Source organism: Antechinus flavipes, chromosome 5 (genome assembly GCF_016432865.1).
Source record: "Antechinus flavipes isolate AdamAnt ecotype Samford, QLD, Australia chromosome 5, AdamAnt_v2, whole genome shotgun sequence".
NCBI lineage: Eukaryota > Metazoa > Chordata > Mammalia > Dasyuromorphia > Dasyuridae > Antechinus > Antechinus flavipes.
The window spans coordinates 244,943,137-244,962,005 of NC_067402.1; the positions used below are offsets into that span (position 1 = coordinate 244,943,137).

At 34.1% G+C, this 18,869-nt stretch overlaps 1 pseudogene; it reads right to left on the reverse strand.

The window, feature by feature from the left end:
* Positions 1-8,700: 8,700 nt before the first annotated feature.
* LOC127538727 (protein ARV1-like) lies at positions 8,701-11,489 on the reverse strand (annotated as a pseudogene).
* Between the last annotated feature and the right edge of the window lie 7,380 nt (positions 11,490-18,869).

The following is an 18,869-nucleotide window of genomic DNA, read 5'->3' on the forward strand; positions in this document are numbered from 1 at the left end:
AGGAATAAATGGACTTTTCCTTAAAATAGACAGGAGCATATATTTAAAACCATCAGTAAGCATCATATGCAATGGGGAAAAACTGGAACCTTTCCCAATTAGATCTGGAGTGAAGCAAGGTTGCCCACTATCACCATTATTATTCACTACTGTATTAGAAATGCTAGCCTCAGCAATAAGAGTCGAGAAAGATTTTAAAGGAATTAGAGTAGGCAATGAGGAAACCAAATGATCACTCTTTGCAGATGATATGATGGTATACCTAGAGAACCCCAGAGATTCTACTAAAAAGCTATTAGAAATAATTCATAATTTTAGCAAAGTAGCTGAATACAAAATAAATCCCCAGAAATCCTCAACATTTTTATACACCACCAACAAAATCCAAGAACAAGTGATACAAAGAGAAATTCCATTCAGAATAACTGTTGATAGCATAAAATATTTGGGAATCTATCTACCAAAGGAAAGTCAGGAATTATATGAACAAAATTACAAAAAACTTTCCACACAAATAAAGTCAGATTTAAATAATTGAAAAATATTTGTGCTCTTGAATCAGCCGAGTGAACATAATAAAGATGACAATACTCCCTAAACTAATCTATTTATTTAGTGCTATACCAATCAGACTTCCAAGAAAATATTTTAATGATCTAGAAAAATAACAACAAAATTCATATGGAACAATAAAAAGTCGAGAATCTCAAGGGAATTAATGAAAAAAAAATCAAATGAAGGTGACCTAGCTGTACCTGCTCTAAAATTATATTATAAAGCAGTAGTCACCAAAACCATTTGGTATTGGCTAAGAAATAGATTAGTGGATCAGTGGAAAAGGTTAGGTTCACAAGACAGAATAGTCAACTATAGCAATCTAGTGTTTGACAAACCCAAAGACCCTAACTTCTGGGATAAGAATTCATTATTTGATAAAAACTGCTGGGATAATTGGAAATTAGTATGGCAGAAATTAGGCATGGACCCACACTTAACATCATATACCAAGATAAGATCAAAATGGGTCCATGACCTAGGCATAAAGAACGAGATTATAAATAAATTAGAGTAACATAGGATAGTTTATCTCTCAGACTTGTGGAGGAGAAAGAAATTTGTGACCAAAGATGAACTAGAGACCATTACTGATCACAAAATAGAAAATTTTGATTACATCAAATTAAAAAGCCTTTGTACAAATAAAACTAATGCAAACAAGATTAGAAGGGAAGCAACAAACTGGGAAAACATCTTCACAGTTAAAGGTTCTGATAAAGGCCTCATTTCCAAAATATATAGAGAACTGACTCAAATTTATAAGAAATCAAGCCATTCTCCAATTGATATATGGTCAAAGGATATGAACAGACAATTTTCAGATGATGAAATTGAAACTATTACCACTCATATGAAAGAGTGTTCCAAATCACTACTGATCAGAAAAATGCAAATTAAGACAACTCTGAAATACCACTACACACCTGTCAGATTGGCTAAGATGACAGGAAAAAATAATAATGAATGTTGGAGGGAATGCAGGAAAACTGGGACACTGATGCATTGTTGGTGGAGTTGTGAACGAATCCAACCATTCTGGAGAGCAATCTGGAATTATGCCCAAAAAGTTATCAAACTGTGCATACCCTTTGATCAAACAGTGTTTCTATTGGGTTTATATCCCAAAGAAATACTAAAGAAGGGAAAGGGACCTGTATGTGCCAAAATGTTTGTAGCAGCCCTGTTTGTAGTGGCTAGAAACTGGAAAATGAATGGATGCCCATCAATTGGAGAATGGCTGGGTAAATTGTGGTATATGAATGTTATGGAATATTATTGTTCTGTAAGAAATGACCAGCAGGATGAATACAGAGTGGACTGGTGAGACTTACATGAATTGATGCTAAGTGAAATGAGCAGAACTAGGAGATCATTATACACTTTGACAACGATATTGTATGAGGACATATTTTGATGGAAATGAATTTCTTTGACAAAGAGACCTAACTGAGTTTCAATTGATAAATAGTGGACAGAAGCAGCTACACCCAAAGAAAGAACACTGGGAAACGAATGTGAACTATTTGCATTTTTGTATTTCTTCCCGGGTTATTTTTACCTTCTGAATCCAATTCTCCCTGTGCAACAAGAGAACTGTTAGGTTCTGCAAACATATATTGTATCTAGGATATACTGCAACATATCTAACATATATAAAACTGCTTGCCATCTAGGGGAGGGGATGGAGAGGGGGGGAAATCCGAACAGAAACGAGTCCAAGGGATAATGTTGTAAAAAAAATTACCCTGGCATGGATTCTGTCAATACAAAGTAATTATTAAATAAAAATTAAAAAAAAGAAATTGTCTTTCTTTTTTCTTGCATAACTATATTTTATTATAATCATATATCACAATTTCTTTAATGACAACACAATAATTTATATTTTCTAGTTATAATAAAAAATGATGCTGTAAATATTTGTATATATAAATCCTTTGCTTCAGTTGTTGATTTCTTTATATTATAGACCTATTGTTCACATAGCAAAGTCAAAGTATATAAACAACACACAATTTGATAACTTGATTGGCATAGTTAAAAATTATTTTTCAGATTAGTAAACTAATTTGCAGCTCCAACAGTTCACTAATGATACATTTCACATGAACTCTCCACCATTTTTTTTATTTTTCTTTTTTATCATCTTTGCCATTGTGATAAGTTTGAGAAGGGATCTCAGAATATTTAAATTTGAAATTATTTATTTGTGATGTAAAAAAAAAATATATATATATATATATATTTTATTTTTATTTTTTTATTTTTATTTTTTTTAAATATATTTTTTTAAAAATATTGATGATAGCCTATACCTCTTCATTTGTAAACTGAATGTTTAGCTAGGATGATAAGAAAAGATAATGATAAATGTTGGAGAAGATATGGGAAATAAGAATGTTAATACATTGTTAGGAATTGTGAACTGATCCAGCCATTCTGGAGAATAATTTAGAACTATGCCCCAAAAATTATAAAACAATGTATATCTTTTGATCTAACAGTGTTACTGTTAGGTCTATATCCCAAAGAAATCATAAATGAGGGGAAAGGAGTTAAATGTTTAAAATATTTGTAGCAATTCTTTTTATGGTTGTAAGGAATTAGAATTTGAGGAGATGATTATAAATTAGGAATAGATGAATAAGTTATGGTATATGAATATAGTGGGATATTATTGTGCTATAAGAAATGATGAGTTGACTGATTTCAGAAGATACTGGGAAAAGTTACATGAAAATGAGTGAAGTAAGCAAAACCAGAATGTTTTACACAGTCACAGCAAGATTATGTGATGGTATTGGCTCTTCTCAGCAATGCAGTGATGCAAAACAATTTCCATAGACTTGGGATTGAAAATGCCATCTATATCAAGAGAGACAACTCTGGAGACTGCATGTGGTTTGAAACATATTGTTTTCACTTTTTTTTTTTTTTTTGCTTGCTTACTTTTTTCTTCTGTTTTTTTTTTTCTCCCTGGTCAATCCAAATATATAGTTATTGGATAGGGGAAAGAAAGTATTCTTTATAGAGTCAACCTGATTTTTTCAATAATTGGTCATACCAACTAGAATTTGAGTGGATGTCCATCATTTAGGGAATGGCTGAATAAATTGTGGTTTATGAAGGTAATGGAATATTATTGTTTTATAAGAAATGATGATCAGGTAGATTTCAGAAAATACTGGAATGATTTGTATGGTGCTAGGGTGAGGAGAACCAGGAGAACAATGTACATAGTAACAAAAAAGATTACATGCTCAACTGTGATGGACTTGTGTGCTATGATCTGAGATGGCAAGGACATCCAGAGAGTGAACTATGGAGACTGAATGTGGATCAAAGCATAGTACCTTCATCTTTTTGTTTGTTTTGTTTATTTCTCATTTTTTCCCATTTGGTCTGATTTTTCTTTTTGTTTTTGATTTTCAACAAAATATTTTTGATGTCATTTTTAAATAAACCTTTTTCTTTTCAAAACTCATGCATAATTTTCAATATTCATCTTTGTAAAACCTTGTGTGCCAAAATTTTCCTCCCTCCCTTCCCCCAACACCCTCAAATCCTTTTCCAATATGTTTGGACCAGTTCACAGTTCTGTTAATAGATGAGTGTCAAAGTTTTTGCACATTATCTCTAATATATATCATACTTTTCTAAGATGTTAGCTAATCTGGTAAGTAGGACATGGTACCTCAGCATTTTTCTAATTTGCATTTTTCTAATCATGATTTAAAGCATTTTTTTTTATGACTATAGATAAGTTGGCAGTTTTTCTTTAAAAAATTAGGGGGTACTTTATTGTCATTCCTTCATAGTGGTACCATGACCATAAGCATGATGAATCAATAGTAATTTATGACAGCCTCATAAACTAGTGCATTTTTTAAGCATGAATTATGATCAGGCAGCATTACTCAATGCTGGGAATAGAGAGAACACCAACAAAGAAAAATGGTCTTTGTTTTCAAGGAGTCCATAATCTAATGGGGGAAAAGATGCAAAAGGTTGTGTTCCAACAAGATAAACACAAGATGAACTGGAGATAATTTCAAAGAGAAGGCTCTAAAGACTAGTTGGTAAAACTTCTTACAGAAAATGGGATTTTAGTTGGCACTAGAAGTAAATCAGTGAAGCTAAGAAGAAGAAAGTAGGAAGGAAATAATTCCAAAGATGTAGGATAGCTGATGAAAAAGTAGAGAGATGAAATGTTGTGTTCAAGGAATATCAAGGATTCTAGAGTCACTGAATTGCAGAAGACTGTGGAGGTGACTATAGTGTAATAAGTCTAGAAAGATAGAAAGGTATTAAAGAACAAAGAGAGCATTTTAAATTTCAGTCTGAAATTAATACAGAACTACTCGAGCTTATCATATTGGGAAATGATAGCCAGACTTATTTTTTTAAATAACTTTTTATTGACAGAACCCATGCCAGGGTAATTTTTTACAGCATTATCCTTTGCACTCACTTCTGTTCTGATTTTTCCCCTCCCTCCCTCCAGTCCCTCCCCCAGATGGCAAGCAGGCCTTTACATGTTAAATAGGTTACAGTATATCCTAGATATAATATATGTGTGCAGAACTGAACAGTTCTTTTGTTGCATAGGGAGAGTTGGATTCAGAAGGTATAAATAACTCGGGAAGAAAAACAAAAATGCAAGCAGTTTACATTCATTTCCCAGTGTTCTTTCTTTGGGTGCAGCTGCTTCTGTCCATTCTTGATCAAGTGAAACTGAGTTAGATCTCTTTGTGAAAGAAATCCACTTCCATCAGAATACATCCTCATACAGTATCATTGTTGAGGTATATAATGATTTCCTGGTTCTGCTCATTTCACTTAGTATCAGTTCATGTAAGTCTTGCCAGTCCTCTCTGTATTCATCCTGCTGGTCATTTCTTACAGAACAATAATATTCCATAACATTCATATACCACAATTTACTCAACCATTCTCCAATTGATGGGCATCCATTCATTTTCCAGCTTCTAGCCACTACAAACAGGACTGCGACAAACATTTTGGCACATACAGGTCCCTTTCCCTTCTTTAGTATCTCTTTGGGGTATAAGCCCAATAGAAACACTGCTGGATCAAAGGGTATGCACAGTTTGATAACTTTTTGAGCATAGTTCCAAATTGCTCTCCAGAATGGCTAGATGTGTTCACAATTCCACCAACAATGTATTAGTGTCACCAGGCTTATGTTTTAAGAAGACCAGTTTGAGTGATGAATGGGGGATTCTCTTAAGTGGGATATCCTTTCCTCACTTTCTTTAAGGGAGGATTTGATAATTAATTCTAAGGAGTAAGAGGCAGTGAGGAGTTCAGGATGGCATGTAAGTTATAACCTTGATTACTGGGAAGATGGTACTGATATGAATCCAAAACTAACTTATTCTTTATGGTCAAAGAACTGAAATTCATTATTGAACACAAAATCGATATTTTTGATTACATTAATTAAAAAGTTTTGGTTTTGTTTTTGCTTTTGCTTTTTTACTAACAAAACTAATGCAAACAAGATTAGAAAGGAAGCAATGAACTGGGAAAACATTGTTACATACAAAGGTTCTAATAAAGGCCTCATTTCTAAACTATATAGACAATTGACTCAAATTTATAAGCACTCAAGACATTCTGCCATTGATAAATGGTCAAAGGATATGAACAGACAATTTTTAGATGAAGAAATTAAAAATATTTCTTCTCCTATGAAAAAGTGCTCTAACTCACTATTGAGCAGAGAAACGGAAATTAAGATAACTCTGAGGCACCATTACACACTTCTCAAAGTGGCTAAAATGACAGAAAACATAATGATGAATGTTGGAGGGGATGTTGGAAAACTGGGATAGTAAGACATTGTTGGTGAAGTTGTGAACTGATTCAGCCATTCTGGAGAGCAATTTGGAACTATGCCCAAAAGGCTATCAAAATGTGTATACCCTTCCAGTAGTGTTTCTTCTGCGTTCATATCCCAAAGAGATTTTAAAGGAGGGAAAGGGATTCATATGTGCAAAAATGTTTGTGACAGCCCTTTTTGTAGTGACAAAAAACTGGAAACTGAACATATGCCCATGAGTTGGAGAATGACTAAGTTATGGAATATGAAGATTTTGGAATATTATTGTCCTATAAGAAACAATCAGCAGGATGATTTTGGAAAGACCTGGAGAGACTTACATGAACTGATGCTGAGTGAAATAACTAGAATCAAGAGATCACTGTACACAGCAACACTAAGATTCTAAAATGATGAATTTTGATGGAATCAACAATGAGATGATTCAGGCCAGATCAAATGAACTTGCCAGAAAGAGTACTGTGGGAACTGAGTGTGGATCAGAACAGAGCATTTTTCACTCTCTTTGTTGTTGTTTGCATTTTATTTTTTCTTATTTTTCCTCTTTTTTGATTTGATTTTTCTTGTGCAGCAAGATAATTATATAAATATGTATGCATACATTAGATTTAACATATATTTTACCATATTTAACATACATCGGACTATTTGCCATCTAGGGGAGGGGAGGAAGGGAATATGGGGAAAAAATGAAACGCAAGATTTTGATCATGTCAGAAAATTATCCAGCATATGTTTTGAAAAATAAAAAAAAAGAGCTTTAATTAAAATAAATGCCAAAAAAAAAAAACCTAGCTTACTCTGTTCTCTTTTCAGGAAATGCTAAAATGAGCCCATCATGTTCCTGTTATCAATTATAATCAGGACACAAAAGGTCAACTTTCCCAGTCTGTCTTAGTACCATATAATATTCATAATGTGAACTCTATCAACTATAATTGTAAACAAAAAGAAAGCTAGTTTTCCCAAACTGATTTGATTAGATTATCTTTAAGCAGATCTGGAATCTAGTCAAGCCAGGTAGATTTCACTTATCTCTTCCTTGATCCTTCTATGCCCTCTTCCCAATTCCTTCCTATTTCTCTCCTTATTCCCTAGATCCTGCCTGTGCTCCCCCGAGACTTTAAAAGTTATATCCCCAAAAGCATGCTACTCATTCATTTATGACTCAACCTTGATTATTAATATTTGTTTGATCCTATGTGTTATGTAATAAATAGCAAATCCATGTTATCTGTGATGGATGCCTATGGCATAATTTCTCTATTCTATGAACCAAATCTCTATTATACTATTTCATAATATTCTTTTATAATTGTGCTCTCCCAAATCTATTTCATATTTCTTTTCCACATTACCACTTTTGGCACCTTTATTCACACTTCAGTATCCTCAATAGTAATAAGGCTTTAAACTCAAAAAACAGGTTCAAATCCTGATTCTGGCACTCGGTGACTATGGGCAAGACACTTAATCTCTTTGGCTTTAAAATGAAATTAGACAAGGTGACCCAAAAGATGACTTATAGTGTTAAAATATGATTCCTATGATTCTCCTTACTTTTTTCTTTTTTACAAAACAATGTTTTTAGTGATGCCTTTCACATATTTTCCAAACTTTTCTGGAATTATTAGATACAAAGAAATGACCATTTAATTAAATATTGAAATACAACCTGAATGGAATAAATCTATGATCTATGCCTTAGTTATAACTTAAATAAAAAATTGTGCTATCCCTTTCCCTTTCTTTTTTGCCATATCAACATTAAGTTCTTAATATAGTAAAGAGTGTATCATTGGTTAGTATCATTAGTTTCCTTGTTCTTAATCTCTGGATAGAATTGTATTTAATATCTGGGTAGATTTGTAGGCTCTGAATCCATGTTTAGAGGTGAGCCTGAACTTCCAACTAATGGGGGAAAAAGGTCAGAGGGGGAATGGGGGAATTTGGCACTAAGGCTATATAATCCATTCTGTGCTATTTACACTTTGCACTCCTCTGTTGATGACACTTTCTGTTGGAAGTTGCCCTTTCTAGGAAGATTATAATAAATTCTTTTTTGCTTTTCTCCCTGTAGAGTCTCCGATTTCAATTTGGTATTGCTGTCCCACACAATACAGTATTCCAGAAAAAAAGTGGCACTATGTACTCACTTACTTTGTTAGTGCATGCCCTTTTATTTGGTAATATTTTTGTTAAAAAAAAAAAAAGGAATTCATGTCTGCATCTAAAATGGTTTCCTGAGAATCATCATCATAGGGGATTTTTTTTCCTTATCTTAAAGAGATAAATGGAACAATCATTTTATTCATTCCATCCATCTTTGGGAAGAAACAGAATACACTGTTTTCTAATAATCCACTCAGGATGGCCAACAATGAAAACTTTTGATTGATGTTTTTGGTTATTTTGAGTGCCAATAGTTTGATGTAAAGACAAATTCTTGAGGTATAGAAGAGTGTAATCATGTTCCCAAATGATAACCTTGAATCAACAGGAGTTTTCCATAGCTGGACAATAATAGTACTTTCAGAAGTAAAATGAAGTTGGACTTTTTTTTCAGTGGTGTAGGTTGGATTAGCTACCAGCCAGTATAAATCCCAATAAAGAAAATCATTTGTCTAAAGAAGCTATTCCATAGAAATCCCATTTTTTGAATCCATTAGAGTCTGTGTGCTGGCTTGAATCTTGCATCTGCAACCACCTCAGATATGTTTCAGAAAGCAAACAAAATATGAAGAGTTTCCCATAGATATTTATCTCAGTGTTGAAAAGAATATACCTGTAGTCCTGTACTTTGCATAAAATGCATTGATCAGGATGATAACAGTATCACAAAATTTGTCCATTGGTTTCTGACTAGATTTGTATATGGTTATCTTTATCCCTTGTTCTTATATGCATATACAATTTTGTAGCCTCTTGTTTATATTAGATAACCAAGGACACCTGGTACACCTGGTACAGCATAATGCTGAAAGGTACAGCATAATGCTGAATATCTGCCAGGCTTCCTTTACAGACCATGGCTGCTCTACCTACTAGTTCTCATTTCTACCGCTCACAACATTGCCTTCATTTCAGCAGCTCAAGTTCTAAAGTTTTCTGGATTGTTACTAAACACCAAGAAAGTGGGGGGAAATCCATCAAAATATGCCCAAGTGCTTTATAATATGATGATTATAAAAACATGTTGCTAAGTTATACACAAGCTAAATTGTCTGAATTGTCTAAAAGACAGTTAGCTAAATTAAATTATGAGGGCCTAGATAGGAACTAGCAACCCTAAGGTAGAAGTTGATATCACAGATCCCTATTAAAAAGGAAAGCAATTATCCAGCTATTTCCCTGAAATAATTGGTAGCCATGGTAACAAAAGAGTCCTCTTTTCTTGATGAGGAAGCAAAGTTAGGAAGAACAGAAACTTTTCATTATTTGAAGAATTGAATTTAGAGTCATTTGAATATACATTGGAATCCAAGAACTGCTATTTATTTCTTCTGTGAATTTTGGCAAGTTATTTCATATTGCTACACTCAAGCTTCCACATCTGTCAAAGAACAGACAGATGACTTCTTTGGTTCTTTCTAGTTCTAGAAGAAATAGTGTTTCTTTCTTTGTTGCTATGGTGGAAAAGAAGATGGAGAAATAGTGGATAGGTAATAACAGCAAAAAAGTCAGAAAGTAATGCTCAATTTTTTAAGTGAAATATGAATTTCATTTTAGCAACTTAAAGATAAAATATTAGAAATAATTAGTCATATAATTATCAATACTGATGTTGTAACCAAAATTGCTGTTTGAATTGTATAGTCTCAAAGCAGGATTTAGGACTGCAAGATATCCTAGAAGATATATAGAAGACTTCATTTTCATGTGGTAAGATAAAAAGAGGCAAGGTGAGATAATTAATACAGACCAAATTTGTCGAAGTATTATACAATGCTTTGGAGAAATTTCTGAGGGAAAAAGACAAGTGAAGACTGTGATAAAGCAAGAAGTATAAAACAAACATGCATATATACATATACATACATGTATATGTATATATGTGGGTGTATACACCCATTATATATATGATGTATATCTGATGTTTTGAGGAAGGATTCTTTTTCCTTTGTTTTCAAATTTACTATGACAGAAAATTTCTTATATGAATTTAATTGCAATTGTGAGTTGTATTGATCTGTCTTGATAATGAAGATAATTGGGGCAGTCATTTAAGACACTTTGGACTACTCAGATGTCTCTAAATCTTAAAATTTAACTATATATGAAACTGAAAAAGTTTGACATATAAATATTCTCCTTCTATAGTCTATCCTAAACAACATCTGATGGAATGAAACCACTCTCCAACTCAAAATAGATTGTAAATGGAGCCAAGATGGCATTGAAGACACATGTCATTCTAAGCTCCTTTTCCACCCTCACTACTCATTACCAAATTCAGCCTCAGAAATAGTGCTTAACTGGTAAAAATCCATGAATATTGGAAGTACAACAAATTACCAGCCCAAGAAAATCTTGAAAAGGTTTGTCCTGATTGGCGAAGGCAAGCCCAGGCAGGGAAGCAGAACACAGAGGTTAGCATACTAAGCAGACCAGGGCGGGGCCAGTCTTCACAGGTCGAAAATTTGCAGGAAGGATTCTGCCACAATTTGGCTGCTCTGATTTAGTTGCAAAGCAGTAGATCAGCAGAGAAGTTACACAAATGCCAAAGGTAGAGTGTACTCCAAAAAATGCCAGAATTTAGCAGGATCTGGCTACACCCAGCCAGCACCAGAAGTGACTTAGCATGGACAACAGCACAACTGTGTAGCCCCATTCTACAGTACAGGGTTCTGCCCAGGGCAGTCACATTTCTGCACACCAGGGGGACTCTGCCTGAGGAAGCAACAAATCTACACCAGAGTGGGGAGCACTCTGCTCGGGGCAGTAGAACTTCCTCAGCATGGCACGCTTCCCAGGGCAAAGACTTCTGCTGTGAGGCTTTTCCCAAGGCATTTCCACAGCTCGACTGCTCTTTGCAGCTCATTTGCAGGACAATTACTGCCCACATGTGTATCGCATTCTACAGAGGAAGCTGGTAGCCTCCTTGCTCTGAAGGCAGACCCTAAGGGCATTTTAAAAAAATGAGTAAAAAAGCCAAACATATTCTAACCATTAATGGCTTCTATATAGAAAGAGAGCAGGTTTTCAACCCCAGGGAAACTATTAGCAGAAAGTCTCCAGACAAAACCCCAAAGGGGGTTGTAACCTGGTCCCCATCACACCAAGGCTCTCCTAGAAGAAATTATAAAAGATCTTAAAAGAGAGCTAGAAGAAAAATGGGGAAAAGAAAGAGAAGCTCTGCAAGAGAGTAGGGAAAAGACATATAATTCACTGAAAGAAAAATTTGATAAAGTGGAAAAAAAAAACAATTCTTGAAATATGAATTGGAAAAGATAAAGAACTCCCAGGAAAGTAGGATTTGTGAACTGGAAAAAGAAAATAATTCAGTAAAAATAATAATAATAATAATAATAATAATAACTCATTAAAAATCAGAACTGAACAAATAGAAATGAATGATTCATTGAGATATCAAGAATCAATCAAGCAAAACTAAAAAAAAGAAAGAAAGAAAGAAAAATTAGAAAAAAAACCATTAAATATCTACTTGGGAAAACAACAGACTTGGAAAATAGATCTAGGAGAGATAACCTGAGGACCATCGGGCTACCATAAACTTATAATGAAAATGAGCCTAGATACTATTTTACAGGAAATCATCAAAGAGAACTGTCCAGATGTAATAGAATCTGAAGGTAAAATAGGCATTGAAAGAATTCATCGAACACCTTCTGAAAAAGACCCTAAAATAAAACCCCATGGAATATTGTGGTTAAATTTCAAAACTATTAAACTAAGAGAAAATATTACAAGCAGCCAGAAAAAAGCAATTCAAACACCAAGGAGCCACAATAAAGATCACTCAGGATCTAGTTGCTTCCACATTAAAGGATAGAAGGGATTGGAATATGATATTCCAAAAGGCAAAAGAACTTGAAATGCAGTCAAGATTAAACTGCGATGTAGAGGGCTGAAACTGTTGAGTTTATGCACTGAGGTCAGGACAACTGAGCACTTAAGAATAATTACTGATTGGACAATACTCTATAAGCATATATTTGGGAAAAGGCCCTTCCCACTATCCTGTGCTGGCTCGATAATTGGGGTATACAGAGAATTACAGGAGTGACTAGGGGGTGGAGTAAGACTAGCCAGGTTCACTTTGGCAGTAGAAAAGAAAGAAGGAGGTCATAGAGATTCTGCATCCATCCAATTGAATCCTACCTCTAAAGACCAAGAATAAAGACCGAAGACTTTTGCTGATCACGACTCTGGTTGATTCTAAGATATCCAGGGTGCTAGCATGGTCATCACACTACCTAGCTCAGCGGAGCATTCTATTCCAAAGAAGAAGATGGGTATTTAATGAAATTAAATAGGTGAATTCCATTTGTTTCTAATAAAAAAAAAACAGGCTAAACAAAACAAAACAAACAAACAAACAAACAAAAACAATTTAACTCCAACTACTGGAATCAAGAGAAGCAGGAAAGGGTAAAAAGAACTCTTGAGAACTGTATTTCTATTATGGACATACATAAAGAGTGCATGTAGAATTTGATTTTACTGATATGATATCAAAAAAGAGAATTGGATGTGAAAAGGGGATAGTATCAGAAAAAAGGGGAAATGGAGATAAAGAGAGGTAAACTACAACCCACAGATAGACAAAAGAAACCTCTCATATCTGAGGGAATTTAGGGAGAGGGAAGAACATTGTGTTATTCTTACTCTCATCAGATTTGGCTCAAAGAGAAAATAATTGACACATTTGATTTACAGAGAAATTTCTCTCACCTCATTAAAAGGGGGGAAGGAAAAGGGAAAAGGAAAAGAATAATAATGGAAAGGTATAAGAAAGGGGAAGGGACTCAAAGGGGATGGGAGGGATTCTAAAGAGGGAGAGCTATGTGAGGCAATTGGTGCCCATAAATTTAATTCTCATGAGGGAGTAAGAAGGGAAGAAATATAAAAGCATAATCTGGGGATAATAAGATGGCAGGAAATACAAAATTAGTAATTTTAACCATGAATGTGAATGAGATGAACTCTCCCATAAAGCAGAGGCGAATAGCACACTGAATCAAAATCCAGAAGCCTACAATATGTAGTTTACAGGAAACACATTTAAAGCAGTGATATACATTCAGCATAAAGGTAAAAGGCTGGAGAAAAATCTATTATGCTTCAGGTGAAGCAAAAAAAGCTTCTAACTTCCTAAAAGAGAAGGTAAGAAAGTTGCAAAAAGAAATAGACAGCAAAACTATAATAGTAGGAGATCTCAACCTTGCACTCTCAGAATTAGATAAATCAAACCACAAAACAAATAAGAAAGAAATTAAAGAGGTAAATAGAATAATAGAAAAATTAGATATGATAGATCTTTGGAGAAAACTGAATGGAGATAGAAAGGAGTACACTTTCTTCTCAGCAATTCATGGAACTTATACAAAAGTGACCATATATTAAGACACAAAGACCTCAAAATTAAATGCAGAAAGGCAGAAATAGTAAATACATTCTTTTTAGATCACAATGCAATAAAAACTACATTCAACAAAAAGCAAAGGGTAAACAGACCAAAAAGTAATTGGACACTAAATCATCTCATTCTAAAGAATGATTGGGTGAAACAGTAAACCATAAACACAATTAATGATTTCACCCAAGTGAATGACAACAATGAGACAACATACCAAAATTTGTGGGATGCAGTCAAAGCAGTAATAAGGGGAAACTGTATATCTTTAGAGGCTTACTTGAATAAAATAGAGAAAGAGAAGATCAATGAATTGGGCCTGCAACTTAAAAAGCTAGAAAAAAGGCAAATTAAAAATCCCCAATCAAATACTAAACTTTAAATTCTAAAATTATTTTTTTTATTTATTTAATGATTACTTTATAATGACAACATTATTCCTTGCACGCATTTCTTTTCCGATTTTTTCCCCCTCCCTCCCTCCACCCCTTCCCTTAGATGACAAGCAGTCCTTTATATGTTGGATATGTTGCAGTATATCCTAGATACAATATATGTTTGCAGAACCAAACAGTTCTCTTGTTGCATAGGGAGAATTGGATTCAGAAGGTATAAATAACCCGGGAAGAAAAACTAAAATGCAGATAGTTCACATTTGTTTCCCAGTGTTCATTCTTTGGGTGTAGCTGCTTATGTCCGTCATTTATCAATTGAAAATTAGTTAGGTCTCTTTGTCAAAGAAATCCACTTCCATCAAAATATGTCCTCATACAATATCGTTGTCGAAGTGTATAATGATCTCCTGGTTCTGCTCATTTCTTGTTTTTTTTTTTTAAATTTTTATTTAATAATTACTTTATATTGACACTCGTTTCTGTTCCGATTTTTTTTCCCTCCCTCCCTCCACCCCCTCCCCTAGATGGCAAGCAGTCCTTTATATGTTGGATATGTTGCAGTATATCCTAGATACAATATATGTTTGCAGAACCGAACAATTCTCTTGTTGCATAGGGAGAATTGGATTCAGAAGGTATAAATAATCCGGGAAGAAAAACAAAAATGCAGATAGTTCACATTCGTTTCCCAGTGTTCTTTCTTTGGGTGTAGCTGCTTTTGTCCGTCATTTATCAATTGAAACTCAGGTTTCTTTGTCAAAGAAATCCACTTCCATCAAAATATGTCCTCATACAATATCGTTGTCGAAGTGTATAATGATCTCCTGGTTCTGCTCATGTCACTTAGCATCAGTTCATGTAAGTCTCACCAGTCCTCTCTGTATTCATCCTGCTGGTCATTTCTTACACCACAGTAATATTCCATAACATTCATATACCACAATTTACCCAGCCATTCTCCAATTGATGGGCATCCATTCATTTTCCAGTTTCCAGCCACTACAAACAGGGCTGCTACAAACATTTTGGCACATACAGGTCCCTTTCCCTTCTTTAGTATTTCTTTGGGATATAAGCCCAATTTGATAACTTTTTGGGCATAATTCCAGATTGCACTCCAGAATGGTTGGATTCGTTCACAACTCCACCAACAATGCATTAGTGACCCAGTTTTCCCGCATCCCCTCCAACATTCATCATTATTTTTTCCTGTCATCTTAGCCAATCTGACAGGTGTGTAGTGGTATCTCAGAGTTGTCTTAATTTGCATTTCTCTGATCAATAATGATTTGGAACACTCTTTCATATGAGTGGTAATACTTTCAATTTCATCATCTGAAAATTGTCTGTTCATATCCTTTGACCATTTATCAATCGGAGAATGGCTTGATTTCTTATAAATTAGAGTCAGTTCTCTATATATTTTGGAAAGGAGGCCTTTATCAGAACCTTTAACTGTGAAGATGTTTTCCCAGTTTGTTGCTTCCCTTCTAATCTTGTTTGCATTAGTTTTATTTGTACAAAGGCTTTTTAATTTGATGTAATCAAAATTTTCTATTTTGTGATCAGTAATGGTCTCTAGTTCATCTTTGGTCACAAATTTCTTTCTCCTCCACAAGTCTGAGAGATAAAATATCCTGTGTTCCTCTAATTTATTTATAATCTTGTTCTTTATGCTTAGGTCATGGACCCATTTTGATCTTATCTTGGTATATGGTGTTAAGTGTGGGTCCATGCCAAATTTCTGCCATACTAATTTCCAATTATCCCAGCAGTTTTTTATCAAATAATGAATTCTTATCCCAGAAGTTAGGGTCTTTGGGTTTGTCAAACACTAGATTGCTATAGTTTATTATTCTGTCTTGTGAACCTAACCTTTTCCACTGATCCACTAATCTATTTCTTAGCCAATACCAAATGGTTTTGGTGACTGCTGCTTTATAATATAATTTTAGATCAGGTACAGCTAGGCCACCTTCATTTGATTTTTTTTTCATTAATTCCCTTGAGATTCTCGACTTTTTATTGTTCCATATGAATTTTGTTGTTATTTTTTCTAGATCATTAAAATATTTTCTTGGAAGTCTGATTGGTATAGCGCTAAATAAATAGATTAGTGTAGGGAGTATTGTCATCTTTATTATGTTCGCTCGGCCGATCCAAGAGCACTTCATATTTTTTCCAATTATTTAAGTCTGACTTTATTTGTGTGGAGACTTTTTTGTAATTTTGCTCATATAATTCGTGACTTTCCTTTGGTAGATAGATTCCCAAATATTTTATGATATCGGCAGTTATTCTGAATGGAATTTCTCTTTGTATCTCTTGCTGTTGGGTTTTGTTGGTGATGTATAAAAATGCTGAGGATTTATGGGGATTTATTTTGTATCCAGCTACTTTGCTAAAATTATGAATTATTTCCAATAGCTTTTTGGTAGAATCTCTGGGGTTCTCTAGGTATACCATCATATCATCTGCAAAGAGTGATAGTTTGGTTTCCTCATTGCCTACTCTAATTCCTTTTATATCTTTCTCGACTCTTATTGCCGAGGCTAGTGTTTCTAATACGATATTAAATAATAATGGTGATAGTGGGCAACCTTGCTTCACTCCAGATCTTACTGGGAAAGGTTCCAGTTTTTCCCCATTGCATATGATGCTTACTGATGGTTTTAAATATATGCTCCTGACTATTTTAAGGAAAAGTCCATTTATTCCTATGCTCTCAAGTGTTTTTATTAGGAATGGATGTTGGATTTTATCAAATGCTTTTTCTGCATCTATTGAGATGATCATGTGGTTTTTGTTTGTTTGGTTATTGATATAGTCAATTATGCTAATAGTTTTCCTAATATTGAACCAGCCCTGCATTCCTGGTATAAATCCTACTTGGTCATAGTGTATTATCCTGGTGACAATTTTCTGTAATCTTTTTGCTAATATTTTATTTAAGATTTTAGCATCAATATTCATTAGGGAGATTGGTCTATAATTTTCTTTCTCTGTTTTCAGCCTACCTGGTTTAGGTATCAGTACCATATCTGTGTCATAAAAGGAGTTTGGTAGGACTCCTTCAATCCCTATTTTTTCAAATAGTTTATATAACATTGGAGTTAATTGTTCTTTAAATGTTTGGTAGAATTCACATGTAAATCCATCTGGTCCTGGGGATTTTTTCTTAGGGAGTTGATTGATAGTTTGTTCTATTTCTTTTTCTGAGATGGGACTGTTTAGGATATTTACTTCTTCCTCTGTTAGTTTGGGCAAGCTGTATTTTTGGAGGTATTTTTCTATTTCATTTAAGTTGTCGAATTTATCGGCATAAAGTTGGGCAAAGTAACTCCTAATTATTGCTCTAATTTCCTCTTCGTTAGTGGTGAGTTCTCCCTTTTCATTTTTAAGACTAACAATTTGATTTTCCTCTTTCCTTTTTTTAATCAGATTTACTAAGGGTTTGTCTATTTTGTTGGTTTTTTCATAGAACCAACTCTTAGTTTTATTAATCAATTCAATAGTTTTTTTACTTTCAATTTTATTGATCTCACCTTTTACTTTTAGAATTTCAAGTTTAGTGTTTGACTGGGGGTTTTTAATTTGTTCCTTTTCTAGCATTTTTAATTGCAAACCCAATTCATTGACCTTCTCTTTCTCTATTTTATACAAATAGGCCTCTTGAGATATGAAATTTCCCCTTATTACCGCTTTGGCTGCATCCCATACATTTTGGTATGATGTCTCATTATTATCGTTTTCTTGGGTGAAGTTATTAATTATGTCTATGATTTGCTGTTTCACCCAATCATTCTTTAGTATGAGATTATTTAGTTTCCAATTATTTTTTGGTCTACTTCCCCCTGGTTTTTTGTTGAATGTAATTTTCATTGCATCGTGGTCTGAAAAGGATGCATTTACTATTTCTGCCTTACTACATTTGAGTTTGAGGTTTTTATGTCCTAATATATGGTCAATTTTTGTATAGGTTCCATGAACTGCTGAAAAGAAAGTGTATTCCTTTCTGTCTCCATTACATTTTCTCCAGAGATCTATCATATCTAACTTTTCTAGTATTCTATTTACCTCTTTGACTTCTTTCTTATTTATTTTGTGGTTTGATTTATCTAATTCTGAGAGTGCAAGGTTAAGATCTCCCACTATTATAGTTTTACTGTCTATTTCTTCTTGCAGCTCTCTTAGTTTCTCTTTTAAGAATTTAGATGCTCACTTCCAGTTAAGATGGCGGAGAGGAGGCTCACAGTTGCATAAGCTCCGCGCTTTCTCTCACTATCCACTTCATTACAAGCCTCTGAATCAATGCTTGACTGAAAAAAAAACCCACAAATAGTTACCAAGAGAAGCCATCCTTGAGATCCGCCAAGAAAGGTCTGTCTTTACTGGAGGGCTGGGGCGGTTTTAGATCGGGCGCAGGCTGAGGGCAGCGGCAGTGAGAGCACGG